This window comes from Gorilla gorilla, chromosome 10 (assembly GCF_029281585.2).
Source record: "Gorilla gorilla gorilla isolate KB3781 chromosome 10, NHGRI_mGorGor1-v2.1_pri, whole genome shotgun sequence".
Taxonomy (NCBI): domain Eukaryota; kingdom Metazoa; phylum Chordata; class Mammalia; order Primates; family Hominidae; genus Gorilla; species Gorilla gorilla.
The window spans coordinates 129,185,743-129,200,414 of NC_073234.2; the positions used below are offsets into that span (position 1 = coordinate 129,185,743).

Genomic DNA, 14,672 nt, shown 5'->3' on the forward strand with positions numbered 1-14,672 from the left:
CACCTGGTCCCTCCCACAACACATGGGGATTATGGGAACTAAAATTCAAGATGAAATTTGGGTGGGGACAAAGCCAAACTATATCAGTTGGTTACAAGTCAATATGCCACACACTTAGGCAGAGAGCTGCATATTTAGCATTTACACTATAGGGTGGATGCCTTCTCCTGGGGCATGATGGTTTCTCTTGGCCCAACTGGACCTTAACACTTGCTGGCATTAGATTAAGTGGACAGGATGGGGACTGCCCTGATGCCGGATTCTTGGAACCAAGGCTCCCAGTTTCATCTCATCCCATGTCATTTGTTCTCTCAGCCTTCCATGATTTTGAGACCTTAACTCTGCTATCTAGAACCTGTGGCCATCCGTATGATTTATATTTCATTGCAGACTTTTACTTTACAAGAATTTACATGGGACTTGAGGGAACACAAAAAGCAAATACACGTTCTTTTTTGTTTGTTTGTTTTCTAACACTGTATAATGAATCTGCACATCCCATAACTTTTCTTTCATATTCCACAAAAAGTTTATTGTCACAATATGCCTCAAATCCTGGAAGCCCAGGGGATGGCAGAGCTCATGTGGAAAGATGTTCTACTTTCCACTGTTGTTCACTTTCCATCATCTCCAGCCCTTCCCCATCCAGGCTCAATGGATACACAAATTAAACCCCAGGAAGCAGTCTTTCTGCAGTGGTGCTGTCTGTCCATCAAACTTGCTTTTGGGTGAAATAAGGATCACATATAAAATAAGGATTCTTGGAACCAAGGTTCACAGTTTCATCTCATCCCATGTCATTTGTGCTCTCAGCCTTCCATGATTTTGAGACCTTAACTCTGTGCTATCTAGAACCTGTGGCCATCCGTATGATTTATATTTCATTGCAGACTTTTACTTTTCATGCCTATCTTGATTCATTTCATCTTAGCCCTTCCCCCAAAATATGGAACTTGAAGTGGAGATATTTAAGTAAGCAATAGATTCATTTTACCATCAGAGATGGCTCTTTCAAGCATGGTGTCCATCTTAGAGTCTTAAGGCTGCTGCTTTTGAATTCAGACTCACCCATATTGTTATTCCCCCATCCACAGCCCCAAACCCTTACTCCACGGATCAACTCAAGAATGCATTTGAGAGCAAGTAACAGAAAAGCCAACTATGGCTTAAACAGATGGGAGCCATTCTTCTTATATAATGAAGAGTCTGGAGGGAGGTGACTGGTGTGGATTAAATAGCTTGTTTGTCTTTGTGATTCTTTTTTTTGTTTGTTTTTTGAGACAGAGTCTCGCTCTGTTGCCCAGGCTAGAGTGTAGTGGTGCGATCTTGGCTCACTGCAACCTCTGCCTCCCAGGTTCAAGCGATTCTCATGCCTCAGCCTCCCGAGTAGCTGGGATTACAGATGTGTACCACCACGCCCTGCTAATTTTTGTATTTTTAGTAGAGATGAGGCTTCACCATGGTGGACAGGCTGGTCTCAAACTCCTGACCTTAAGTGATCCATCCCTCTTGGCCTCCGAAAGTGCTTGGATTGCAGGCATGAGCCACCAAGCCCAGCTTCTGTCTTTGTGATTCTATTGGCCTTTGCCTCAAGGTTGGGAAACAGCTGTCACAGCTCCAGACATCACATCTGCCTCTGTTAAAGAAAGACAGAAAGAAGGCAGGAAGGGAGAGGGCCTATGGTTTCACTATCATTTTAATCAGGAAAACAAAAACTTTTCTGGAAAGCTCCTAGCAGATTTCTGGGTTTTTTTTGATGGAGTCTTGCTCTGCTACCTACGCTGGAGTGCAGAAGTGCAGTGGCACAATCTCAGCTCACTGCAACCTCTGCCTTCCGGGTTCAAACGATTCTCCTGCCTCAGCCTGCCAAGTAGCTGAGATTACAGGCACCTGCCACTACTCCCAGGTAACTTTTTGTATTTTGAGTAGAGATGAGGTTTCACCATGTTGGCAGGCTGGTCTTGAACTCCTGACCAGCGATCCACCTACCTTGGCCTCCCAAAGTGCTGGGATTACAGGCGTGAGCAACCACACCCAGCCAAATTTCTGTTTATGTCTGATTGGCTTGAACTCTGTCTTGGACACCCCCTAGCTGCCATCAGGGCTGAGAAATCAAGTGGAAGGCAGCACTGGTGAAGGGGATTGGAAATAACTGGTTATCCCACAGTGTCTGCCGTGTCCTGTTTTCACCCCATCTCCTGCAACTCTCTGTTGCGTCATTGAACCTTCCAGTTTCAATGAATGGCAAGCTCTCAACAGTTGCTTCTACGAGGCTAAATATCTCTCCAGTTCATTCCGCACATGGATTGTGTTCCAGAAACCTGGGCCAACTTTACATCCTCAAACACAAAGTCTCCCCGCTTCTGGACCTTTGAACTTTCTTTTCCCTCCACCCAACATACTGCTGGCCCCAGCTCCATTCTCAGCAAACATGGGTGGTATCTTCTTAGCCTTCAAGTCTTGGCTGAAATGTCACCTCCTCAGGGTGACCTTCCTGGGCCACTGCAACCTAAAATCAGCCCTTTCTTTACCCCTCATCCCTATCTGAAATGATAAATGTTTGTGTTCCTGGCTTATTATCTGTTTTCGCAGGAGACCTCAGAAGAACTTTCTCTCCTACTATAGTATGCCCACGTGCAAAAAACAGTGTAAAGATGTTGACAAATGTTTGTTGAATGAATGTGTGAATACGTGAAAGGGAGGAGGGAAAAATCCCAATAGTCTCCGAATTGTTGGTATATATTATCAAGTGCGGACCATGGTCCAAATAAGTACAGAACTTTAAATGGTTACCACAGCACTTGTTAGGAGTAAAATGCATGTACATGCAAACACGCACACACACACACGCCAAAATAAGACAATAAGAAAAAAGCAGAGGAATATTGAGGTAAGGGAAAGAAGTAGGGGCAAATTTTGTTGTCAGCATTTTTGCTTCATTATTCCATCTTAAGGAGTACGAGGCTGAAGGCAGGCAGCCTCACAGAACAGATAACAGAATTTGTCATTTGCAGTGGCCGTGTTATTTTTAGATCCAAATGCACTTCTTTCAACGTGGACTCCATATTGCTGGCTGCCAGCTTATGCAAATCGGGCCTCCATATGGAGGGACCAGGCTCTATTTTACACATAATGCACACGTGCATCTTTGTTTGAAATAGGTTAGCTTGAAAACAGCCCTGCTCCACCCAGCTACAGGGGTCTCAGTGCATGTGTGAAGTTGGTGTTTCATCACTGTGGCAACCTCCCACCTGGATGCCCCCTTTCTAAGGGTCATCTGCATGCAAAGGTCATTCCCAGTACACTTCAGCCCTCCAAGACCAGGGACTGTGTCTCTTATGTTTGCCACTCTTGTGCTGAGCACCTAGTGGTGTTTATTAAATGCTCACAGCATTAATATCTGAACCCCACCTTGTTTTGCTCTTTCAGAAGCCTCTGCACCTCTCACATGGAGTTCATTCAATTCGTTCTTGTCTTCTGAACCCCACATGCCATTTTAAGCTCTTTCACCACAGGGTCTGCAGCTCTGCCCCTCAGCGCCAAGCCCCGTGCCTGGTCAATCACAGATCTCTGCAAACAGCGATTCCAGAGTTGATGCCCAGCTTTCAAAATGCTCACAGCAATTTCCCTGCCTCTGTGAACTCTGAACAAAGAGAGGTGTTGCTTTTTGGCAAAGGAGGTTGTCAAGAAGCTTGGGGAAAGAAGCCTCCCTCTGGCCTCTAACCTCCCCGAACCTTCCTTTGCCCCATCTTCTGCTTCTGGAATATTCTGGATTTGGAGAACATCAGTTACACATGAAGGGAGACATGAGGGAACCAAGTGGGTGGAGAGACAAGCAGAAATCTGTCTCTGCAAAGGCACCGTCTAGAGTCTCTTTGAACCCTTGGGGCAAACCCCATAGACCTTCCTTTATCTTCATCCTTCCTGGACAATCTCAGCAGCCGAGACCTCCTCCTCTCCATGCACAGTGCCCAGCCCCTCCTTCTCCCATTGCTGGACTCCATCCAGCCAGCCATGTTTGCTTCTGTGGAAACTTCCCCCACCCAAATTCTTCTCTGGCCCCAACTATCCCGGCCATGAAGGGAGAGTGAACTCTGTGTAGAACCAACTGAGCCTGCTGTGCAGAAGACAGATCTTGCCTACTTAGCAGGAGGGCAGAACCGACCTCCTCGCAGGCCCGGGTAGCCTCAGGTGCCCATTGCCAGGGAGCAAATGGTCAGGACCTCGGTGGCATTCTCCCTCTCTCTCAAGGACAGGAGGGTGACCATCTGGGCCTTGGCCAGAGTTCCATGGAGGAAGCCCCAGCCTTTTCTCTCCAGCAATGATGCCATTATCAAAACCAGGAGAGGGAATTTGAATAAAAAGGAGAGGGGAGAGAGAGTCACCACCCCCGCCCCCCCACTGTGGTTTCCAGGCGACACGTCGTCTGTTGCGGTCGCTGTCATACAAACCCTTCCCCCGTAAGACGGCGGGTCCCACAGGGAGAAGGGGTGAAGAGGAATATTTTATCAGCCGTGTACATATGTAACCAGAAACGGGGCTGAAAAGCAAAACCTCGTTTCCCTGAATAGGGGGAAGGAGGGAGGGGGTGGGGATGCTGGTGGAGGTGGCAGAAGGGACTTATCTCTAGGAGGTCAACAGTGGGAACATGCGGTGACTGATTTCCACCCTCCGTCTTGTCAACGCGGGGAGCGTCTGCACAGACGGCTGTTTGGGGCACAAAGTTTAAAAGGCATCTTGTTTTTGTATTTAGATATAAGAACCCAATATACATATCATAGGTGAAAGAAAAAAGAATAATAAATATTCTAAAACCATGCCAGAATGGGGTGGTTGAGTCTTTAGAGAATGGGACGCGAATTTCTCATTCATGGGCTACTTCTCACTCATGGTTTGAAGATTACTTTGCTCCTTTGGGGAAGAAACCCTAAGCACTGGGAAGCCTGCCTTCCTCTGTATTGAAGTCTCATGCTCATTCTACAACACAGGGCAGTGCCGCACTGGGCTGGAGGAAGTCCAGCTTCCCCGTCCAGGTCTGAGAAGCCTGGAGGCCTGGTCAGCATTAAATGTCCAAGCATGCAGGGCAGAAGAGATGATTTCATCTCTGCTCCAGAAAAGGCAGCCATCTCGCCCCTTCCCCACTGAGCACCATTCTCAGAGGACCTTAGCAATGAGTTAAAAGAAAACAATTGTGATGACACGCTAGCTTTGCCCAAGAGTTTAGTGCGAATGCAACTAACCTTGCAGACAGTCACCAGCCCGCTTGCCTGGGGGAAGTGACCACTCACAAGGTACTTCGCGAAGGAGGCTGGTTTATTTATGCCGCTTTGTTTATTGTGCTGGTTGGGGAAGTCTAGCGGGAGAAGGTGAACCCGTGCATTCTCTGGGAGGCATTTTTCTGGTGACTGGTCTGTAAGCCCATTTCCAAAGAACACTGCATGAAAATGATCAGATGTGAAGACAGCCATCCTGCAACCACTCTACTCAAATGCTCGGGTGGGGCTCCTGTTACTACTGGCTCATTCAAAAGTTTGGGAGGTTAGGAAATAAAAAAGTTAAGCAAAGAGGAATGGAGATAGAACGAGAGGGAGAGAAGAGGAGAAAGAGAGAGAGAGAGAGGTGAGAAACGCAAGAACCCATCTGGACCATGCATCACATTGAAATTGCCCCACATTAAAAATTCACCAGCCAGTGAATTTTCAAGGGATTTGTAGTAATTAGATGACAAAATGCTGGCAAATCTCAGGCTTGCCAAAGATGTTACTCAGGGGTCAAAGACTCGACACTTTCGGCTGGGTAATTTGTAAGTGTCAATCACTCGCAGCCATCAGAGAGGATGCAGCGATCTAACGGCTGCATTCTAAGTAAGTCAGGCGAGCCCGCAGCCAGCCGGCTGCCAGCAAGCCCCCAGACCCCGCGGCCTGCCACTCTCTGCCCCGCTCCCGGCTCGGGCACAGACAGCGGCTGTGGCCTCGCCAGGGACTTGGAGCCAGGAGGGCCGACCCAAGTTTCCAACTTCTAGTTTGATTTGATCCCCCTTTATTCTTTTTTGAAAGCTGCGGAGGCTTGCCAAGAGTTGAACTTCCCACCTGCGTGGAGGACAAAGTTCCCTGTTGTGCTGGTGCCATCAAAGGGTGACATGGGACTCTCTGCATTTGTGCAGGGTGGCCATTTCAGTGTCAAGGAGACTAGGTTCTCCTGCTTCGAGCTTCGTGATACTCAGCCCCTGGGACCTCAGTCTTCTGATCTGTGAAGTGGGGATAAGATGACTTACCCTGAAGGGTGGTGATGACTAAGGAGGGAGCTCGCGGCGCTCTCTGCCTACAAACTCTCGTTCACTCCATATCCATGTGCCTTTGTCCAGGCGTCGTTCTGGGCACTGGGGACTCAACAGAGACCAAGATAACACACCCCACCCTCATGGAACATTCTAGTTGGGGACGGAGGAGAAGCAATAAACAAATAAATATAAAGTATGTCAGAGGATGTTAAGTGCTAGGAAGAAAATCAAAGGAGTTGGGGACAGAGCGTGTTGGGGGTGGTATTTTACACAGGATGGAAGGGAAGGCCTCTCCGATGAGGCCATATCTGAGCAGAGACCTGGAGAAAAGAAGGGGACAGAGAGCATAAGGGACTGCAAGGTGGCCCTAGTGGCTGAAGTGGAGCAGACAACTCTAATCACAATGAGAATTATTACCATGAGGCTGGAGACCACTGGGCAAAGGCAGCAGGGATACGGTGGGGGCTCGGCTCCAGAAGCCTTTGACACTTTGAAGCTTCAAGAAGCTGGACTCGTGTTGCCCAGCCTGATGACCCTGATAACCCCGATTCCAGAGCCCTATGAGGGCAGAGAAAGCACCCTGAGATGCCCACATGTGGTGCCTGACCCTGTCTATGGGCCAGGGCTGACACTGGCAGGAGGGTCTCATTCCAGTTGCTGGCACTGATTGAAAGCAAGCTGCAAAGGGGACCAGTGAGCCTGAGGGGAAATTGATGCTGTCACAGCTGCAGCCGGCTGGGACTTCCTGGACCCCAGACCGGAAGCTGTTTGCAAGATGATGGCCCCGTTTCCTCCCTCCCTGCTCCGGCCCATCCGGGTATCTTCTGGAACTAACACTGACTTCAGAATCAGATGGACAGGGGTGGGGAGTGGGGGTGGATGGGCCTGAAGCCTGAGGCCTGAGTCTGTGGTTTCTGAGCTGTATGACCCTGGGCAAGTCACCACACCTCTCTGAGCCTCAGTTGCTGCACCTGAAAAATGGGCATAAGAGCCTCCCTCACATGGTTATGGGCCAGCATTGTTAATGAGCATCTGGGGGAGGGCAGATTCTCAAAAGTAGCACTTCCAACCCCCCTATAACTAAAGATGATCACACCCCTGGCTATCACAATCAAAGCAAGAATTCTGCAGCTGAACCACACATTAGGGAAATGGACCAGGGGGCAAATTGCTGCTCTAAAAGATAAGGAGCTGCAATAGGATGTCTTTGTGTGGTTTGCTGTTCAGTTTGCAAAATAAATGTCCCAAAGTGGGATCTCTGTGCGGTGTCTTTTTTCGTATTTGGGGAATGCTTGTCTTGGAGCCAGGGCCAGTGTTTGTAAATCACTTTCTCCTTTGAGTTCTTCCTGGCCATTTCATATTTTTGTGTGTGTGGTGGGGGCAGGGCACAGTGTGGGGTATATTTGCTTCCCCTCGCCCGCCTCCTTCCTGGGCCTGGGTCTCCATCCCAGCCAGCCTTTGCTGCAGGTTTAACTGGGCTGTGAAACTACTCAAGGGGAAAATGAGAAACTACCCAGTGTTTCACGGGAGGCAACGGGCTGGGCCTTCCGAGCTCTGATGGCAAACCCTCTCCAGCCGCCAGCCATGGATGCAGAGAGCCCCTGGATTCCCTCCGACCAGGGGGCACGTGTTCCCTGCCCCCACTGAATCCTCGTGGTGCTTCCCCACATCAGGAAGGTGACAAGGCCCACTTGAGATGCAAATAAAAATTAGCAGCGGTGGCAAGCTGGCCCATCTATTCCCCATGGCCCCTCATGAATATCGCTCGTCTTTGCAGTTTAGATGGGGAAATTTCGAGCTGACCTGGCATCTGCTTAAGAATCGATGGGACCGAGAATAGGAATGTAAATAATAAGAGCAGGCACCATGCCAGTGGTGGCTGTTTATTGAGCACTTACTATGTGTAGGCCCTGTGTTGAGGAGCCCTGGACAAGCTTCCTCCCGGTCATCCTCAGGGCAGCTGTAGCATGACTGTCACCTCATCAGCGAGGCCGTGCCTGGGTCCCGAGTGAGGGCGCTCCCTGACCGATGCGGTGCCTGCCCCTTGCTCTGACGACATTGCAGCACCCTCTGCCTGACATTACGTTCTGACTTGCGGAATGTCTGTCTCTGGGAGTGAGATGTGAGCTTCAGGGGGGCGGGGCTTTCTGTCTGTTCTCTTCACCGCGGTATCCCCAGTGCCTAGAACAGGGCTTGGCACTTAGGTGCCTTTCAATACACACTTACCAAATAAGCGGATCCCCACTTTATAGAGACGGAACGGGGGCCACGAGGATCCCAGGGGCTGGTGGGCAGGGCTGGATCTCGGCCACAGTGCAGGGCCATGGGCCACCTTCTGCCCACCCACTCCTGGACATGTCCTTTAGCATTTAACATTTGATCAGGAGAGGGGGCACTCACCCAACCTACGCCCTGTTTCCTCACAATTCAAACCTTTCCCCTCTGGCTGACTCACACCTTCCAGCAAAGGGCCGGGTGACCGCACAAGCTGGGAGAAGATGCTCAGAGTATGCTTTTGAAGCTCATCTCTCTCTCTTTTTTTTTTTTTCTGAGACAGAGTCTTGCTCTGTCACCCAGGCTGGAGTGCAGTGGCAGGATCTCGGCTCACTGCAAACTCCACCTCCTGGGTTCACGCCATTCTCCTGCCTCAGTAGCTACTGAGCGCCGAGTAGCTGGGACTACAGGCACCCGCCACCACGCCCAGCTAATTTTTTGTATTTTTAGTAGAGACGGGGTTTCACCATGTTAGTCAGGATGGTCTCACTCTCCTGACCTCGTGATCCACCCGCCTCGGCCTCCCAAAATGCTGGGATTACAGGTGTGAGCCACTGCGCCCGGCTGAAGCTCATCTCTTGATGGGCTCTGACTTCCATAGGCTGAGTGGTGCAGACAGAGGCCCCGCTTGCCGGGAGCCCCCTGCCAGGAGCACATGCAGGTGTGGAAGGGACCATCCCAAAGTTATGGTGTGCTGTGGTCAAGGGTGTAGGCCCTGGAGCCAGGTTCCCTGACTTCTAAACCTAGTCCTGCCACTTAGAAGCTGTGTGGTCTTGGGCACTCCACGACACCTCTCTGTGCCTTGTTTCCTTGTCTGGAAAAAGAGGGGAACGCTAGTATCTGTTTCAAAGGCTGAATGAGTTCATTCACCTAGAAGACTTAGAACAGGGTCAGTGCTCATGGAATTCATGATCCAGAAGAACTGGATCCTCACACATGCCAGAGTGAAATGGAACATGGTGTGCCTGGGGTGTTTTTTTCTTTTTCTTTTTTTTTTTGAGATGGAGTTTCACTCTTGTTGCCCAGGCTGGAGTGCAATGGCGCGATCTCGGCTCACCACAACCTCCGCCTCCCGGGTTCAAGAGATTCTCCTGCCTCAGCCTCCCAAGTAGCCAGGCGCCCGCCACCACGCCTGGCTAATTTTTGTATTCTTAGCAGATTCTCCATGTTGGTCAGGATGGTCTCGAACTCCCGACCTCAGGTGATCCGCCCTCCCCGGCCTTCCAAAGTGCTGGGATTACAGGCGCTGGGGTGTTTTTTTCAGGTGGGAGAAATGCCGCTTGTGTATTAGGGAAGGGAAACTGAGACTGATCAGTCCTGAGCTGCCCCCAGCCTGACCGTGTGCCAAAAACACTGCTCCGTCAGAGTCCCAGTGGTGCTGTCTCATTTTCCTGGGGCCACTCCAGGCCTAACACCCAGCCCGCTGTCAGCAGTGGCCTTGGGAAAGCCCTGATGCCTTGTCTCCCTGGGCCCCTCTGCACAAGACTTGACGTCATGTTCAAGATGTCCTGGCTGGAGGCGTCGACACCAACGCAGCTTGTCTGTGATGAAGGCAGACAACCTGCTCACCTGCCTCCCTGGGTTACAAAGCCTGCTGGTTTTGGCTGGGCACGGTGGCTCACGCCTGTAATCCCAGCACTTTGGGAGGCCAAGGCAGGCGGATCACTTGAGGTTAGGAGTTCAAGACCAGCCTGACCAACGTGGTGAGACACCGTCTCTACTAAAAATACAACAACAAAAAAATTAGCCGGGCATGGTGGTGCACTCCCAGCTGCTTTGGAGGCTGAGGCACAACAATTGCTTCAACCCGGGAGGTGGAGGTTGCAGTGAGCTGAGATCAAAACACTGCACTCCGGCCTAGGCAACAGAGTGAGACTCTGTCTCAGAAACAAAAAACAAAACAAACCCCCAATCTGCTGGTTTTAAAACTACCTTTTATGTCATCCCACATCAGAAAAACAGGCAGTGTGGCTGGGGAGGGGGCCTAGAGGGCGCTGAATCCATGTCCTGGCTACTGTTTGGATGAGTAAAGGCAGTGCCTGGTGCTTTCTGAAGGCCAAGGCTAAGCTCGGGATGACCACGGAACTGTATGTCTGTGGCTTGCTGTCCCCTTCCACATGTGGGTGCACACACAAACACACACGTCCAATAGGGCCCCAGGTATGCCCCGACCTCGGCATTCTCAATCCTCCATAATCTTTGGAACCGTCTGCTCCCCCCACTAGCCTGTGGCTCCCCCTGTGACCAGGGGCTGTGTCCACCCTCTTCCCCATGGAAGCTAAGGCCAGGCCCAGCGGGGAAAGGTGCTAGTCAATGTCTGTTCTGACGAATGAACAAATGCACTAGGCTCTCTGTCACCGGCCTTCAGCTGGGGGTCCAGTCTTGGGGCTGGAAGTCAGAGACACCCGGCAGGAATGCCACGCCAGCTTATTCCAAGCCGTTTGGCGCTGAGAAGCCCCCGGAGCAGCCCTGCGCCTCAGTTTCCTCAACTGTAAAATGAGGGAGACAGCAGTACCCATGGGGCTGTGGGGAGGATTCCATAATGGAGTGATGGATTCAATTTATCATTGAATCCCCAGGACCTCGAATTTAGCTCTCAAAGAAGGCTGGCTACCATCTTTAAGACGCAATCCCCAGCCCGAGAACCTGTCCAAGATGAGCCTGGATGGATGCAGCGTCTTCTGATTTGAGCCCCACATTTCTCCCGTCCCTACTCTGGGTTGACCATTGTCCCCGATGGAAGGGAATCTTTTGAAGGTGGAGAAGCTGTCCTCTCCTGGAGCTGGGCTGCAGCAGACACCATGAGTGGGAGCATGCAGCTGCTTCTGGGAACCGATCGCGTCTTAACAGCTAGGGACACCAAGACGGCGCTGCACCAGGAAAATAAAGGATTCGGTATGATTGATTCTCTGCAAATCCCCCCATCAGCTCCTGCTGAAAACCCAACGCTCCTTCCGGTGCGGGAGGGAAGGGGAAGTTCTCTCAGCCACCAGCAGCCTGCAGCTGGGGGCTGGAGGGAGATGTCCAGTTTCCAGAGCCTTCCATTGCTTTCTCCAATGGGCAGAAGCACATGCCTGTATTTAAGACGTCAGGTAAAGACTGACCCAGCCGGCTGAGGGGTACAGCGCCAGGTGGAGAGCACAGACCCCAGAATCAGGCCACCTGGTTGTAACCCTGGCTCAACCATGAGCTGTGTGGTCTTGAGCAAGTGACGGGCCCTCTCTGGGCTCCTGCTTCCTCATGGGAGATAAGGATGGCAATAATGGTACCCATCTTGTGGGATGGCGTGAGGGTTGAATGAGTTAACCCATGGCTAGGACAATGATGACAATCACGTGTCAGGGTAGTGGATGAACCAAGACTCCAATGGGGGAGGTGGAGGGAAGGAGGAAAGCGACCCTCATCCAATGCCCACGGTGTGCAGGGGGCTTTCTACCTCCCATTTCAGTCTCCTGACCTCACCCTACAGATGGGGACGTGGCTCAGGGAGGCACAGTGCTTGCCTGAGTCACACAGCCGGGAGGCGACACACCCGGGTGCGCTCAGTTAATCCTCGGAGATGAGCGTTCCTCTCATGCCCGTTTTACAGAGGAGGAAACTGAGGCACAGAACAGCCCTGAGGTAACTGCCCTGAGGTCACAGAGCTTGTAAGCAGTAGAGGCAGATTTTCACCCAGCACTCTGGCTGGTTCCCATGAAACTGTACACAATTCAGACTTGCAGCTGGTTCTGCTGAGATTGAGCCTATTGCTCACAGAAGTGCTCAGAACAGGGCTGGGTGCCACCCTCGACTCTCAGGGCCCCGAGCTCTCAGGGTGCTCTCTCTCCTGGACCATGGCCCCAGGAGTCTCACCCCTCCTGGAGCACTCTGCCCAGACAACTCATCTCTCCTGGGATCCCCAGTCGGACCCCACAACTGCAGAGAGAGGCACTGGCTCTCAGCCGGGACGGAGAAGAGACCCGCAGGGCTCTCATGTTCCTGATGCCAACCAAAACACTAGGGTGGGCATCAGACATCCCTGAAAGGCTGCAGCCCTTTCCTCAGCCCTGCCTGGGACCGACAGCTGCCTCCTTCTACCCTGAGCAAGCCCATCAGCCCCTGGCCCCTCGTCACACTGCAGGGGTTTTTGAACCATTCCCTTGGGCTACACATGCTCTGTGCCAGGGCTTAGAGCCTGCTGCCGGTGAGGGGACCCCCGCTCCCCAGGCTGTTTGGCGGCCCCTCCAGTGAGTGAGCAGGCGACCACGGCCACCTTGTTGCCTGTGGCTCTGCTGTCGGGTTTTCCAATTCTGGTCACATCATGCCCACACCTGCCCGCCGCCCGCCGCTGCCACTCTCCTTCCCCAGACCCAGTTTGGGGTGAAAGCCTTGCTTATTAGTCAATCTGCATCTCACTTACTGTGAATTACCAGGCCTCATTGATATTCATGAGTCGTCACATCTGAAACCTCAGTCAGCTGCCACGTGACTCCCTGCCTCGGGGAGGAGGCCGGTCTGAGGACAGGGGCACCTGTGCAGCCCTGACCCAAGACGTCGGCCCCCAGATGGGGACAGTTCAGTGTCCTGGGAGCAGCCCCCGGCTGATGGTGTTCCATCCTGGGACTGGAGGCGCCAGCAGGGCTTTCCAGCAGGGCAGGTAATGGAGAAGAGGGGCTGGGGGCTGGGGTTGGAGGGGAGCCGGCAGCCACGCACTCAGTTCTCACTGCTGCACCTTTGCACAGGCCGCTCCTCCCTCCTGAACCTCTTCTTCCCTTTGCTCGGCTGCCTCCTACTCTCCCTTGACTGGAAAATCACTTCCTAGAGAAACCTGCTCATTGTCCCTCTGAAGGAGGCCCCCCAGCATCCTTCTCTCATGGCACCGTGCACTGTCCCTGCACACACATTACACAGGCGCCACTGGCTGTCATTTTAAGTCTGGATGTGTGGGGATGACTCCCATGGGGACCTGGATGTGGATCCTTGGCTTACCAACCAGTGCCTGGCGCTGGGCAGCGTTAAGCAAAACTTGGTGGAATGAATGGTTTACGTGTTTCCTGCAAACCAGGCACTCTGCGGTGGCTCAACACTCATCTCCTGGGTCTTCCTAACACCTCTGGGAAGGAATGGACACGTTATCCCTGTTTTCTGATGAGGAAGCAGATGCAGAGATGTGGGAATTGGGAAGGAGAATCCTGGCTGGGGTGATTTTCCAGCCTGTGCTTCCAGATTAAAGGGAGAAGCTTGACCTGTCACTCCTAAGGGACTGGGTTTTTCTTTTTTCTTTTTTTTTTTTTTGAGACAAGAGTCTCACTGTGTTGCCCAGGCTGGAGTGCAGTGGTATGATCTCAGTCACTGCAACCTCCGCCTCCTGGGTTCAAGTGATTCTCCTGCCTCAGCCTCCCAAGTAGCTGAGACTATAGGCACCCACCACCATGCCCGGCTAATTTTTGTATTTTTAGTAGAGACAGGGTTTCACCATGTTAACCAGGCTGGTATTGAACTCCCGACCTCAGGTGATCCACCCGCCTCAGCCTCTCAAAGTGCTAGGGTTACAGGCGTGAGCCACCATGCCTGCCCAGGGCCTGGGTTTCTTGGAAGCACTGGAATCTCATCTCGAGGGGCCAACGGCTTCTGCCCCAGAAGCCAGGACTCTCAGGCAAGATGCAATCAAAGTAAAAACAGCAATCAACTCAGAAAATACAAAGGCTGACTGCACCCCTTCCCAGCCACCATCCCGCCTCGTTTTGAAAACTGCTTTACTGAGTTGGTTGGGTGGAGGGCAAGGGGAGAGGTATGAATACACTACTCTTCTAAGTAGATCACCTACCTAACCAGAGAGAAGAGAGACTGAAGAATCGGGACTGCTTTTAAGACACCAGGAAGTTAAAAATCTGGGCTTCTCTGGGCAGGAACAAGGACGAGTTGGTTTTTCATCTCCCCCCAGAAATGAGGCCGCCCCAGCTGGGTGGCAAGGCAGGGTGGGGCAGCTTGCCCCTGATTCAGGGCTCCACAGTGAGGGCAGGGAGGCCTAGGGAATTGGAGAGGAAGCAGAATGCAGAGAAATGAGGCTAAATCCAAAACTCAGATTTCTAAATTCAAAGGTTTCCCAGGGAAAATGGGGTTTGAAATGACTGAGTCT

General features: G+C 51.8%; 1 protein-coding gene across 3 annotated transcripts in view; it reads right to left on the bottom strand.

Annotated features, from left to right (window-relative positions):
• RBM19 (RNA binding motif protein 19) overlaps nucleotides 1-14,672 on the bottom strand; it is a 218,598-nt gene that overhangs the window by 45,443 nt on the left and 158,483 nt on the right. The window contains exon 25 of one of the 3 annotated variants that reach the window (XM_019039152.4): nucleotides 519-1,636. The exons of 1 other annotated variant lie outside the window; for it this stretch is intronic. The gene's annotated coding sequence lies outside the window, so the exon portion shown is untranslated. Of the gene's footprint in view, nucleotides 1-518; nucleotides 1,637-6,030; nucleotides 6,248-14,672 lie in introns of those variants that run through there. One more of the 3 variants, XM_055359197.2, reaches the window with a different exon arrangement.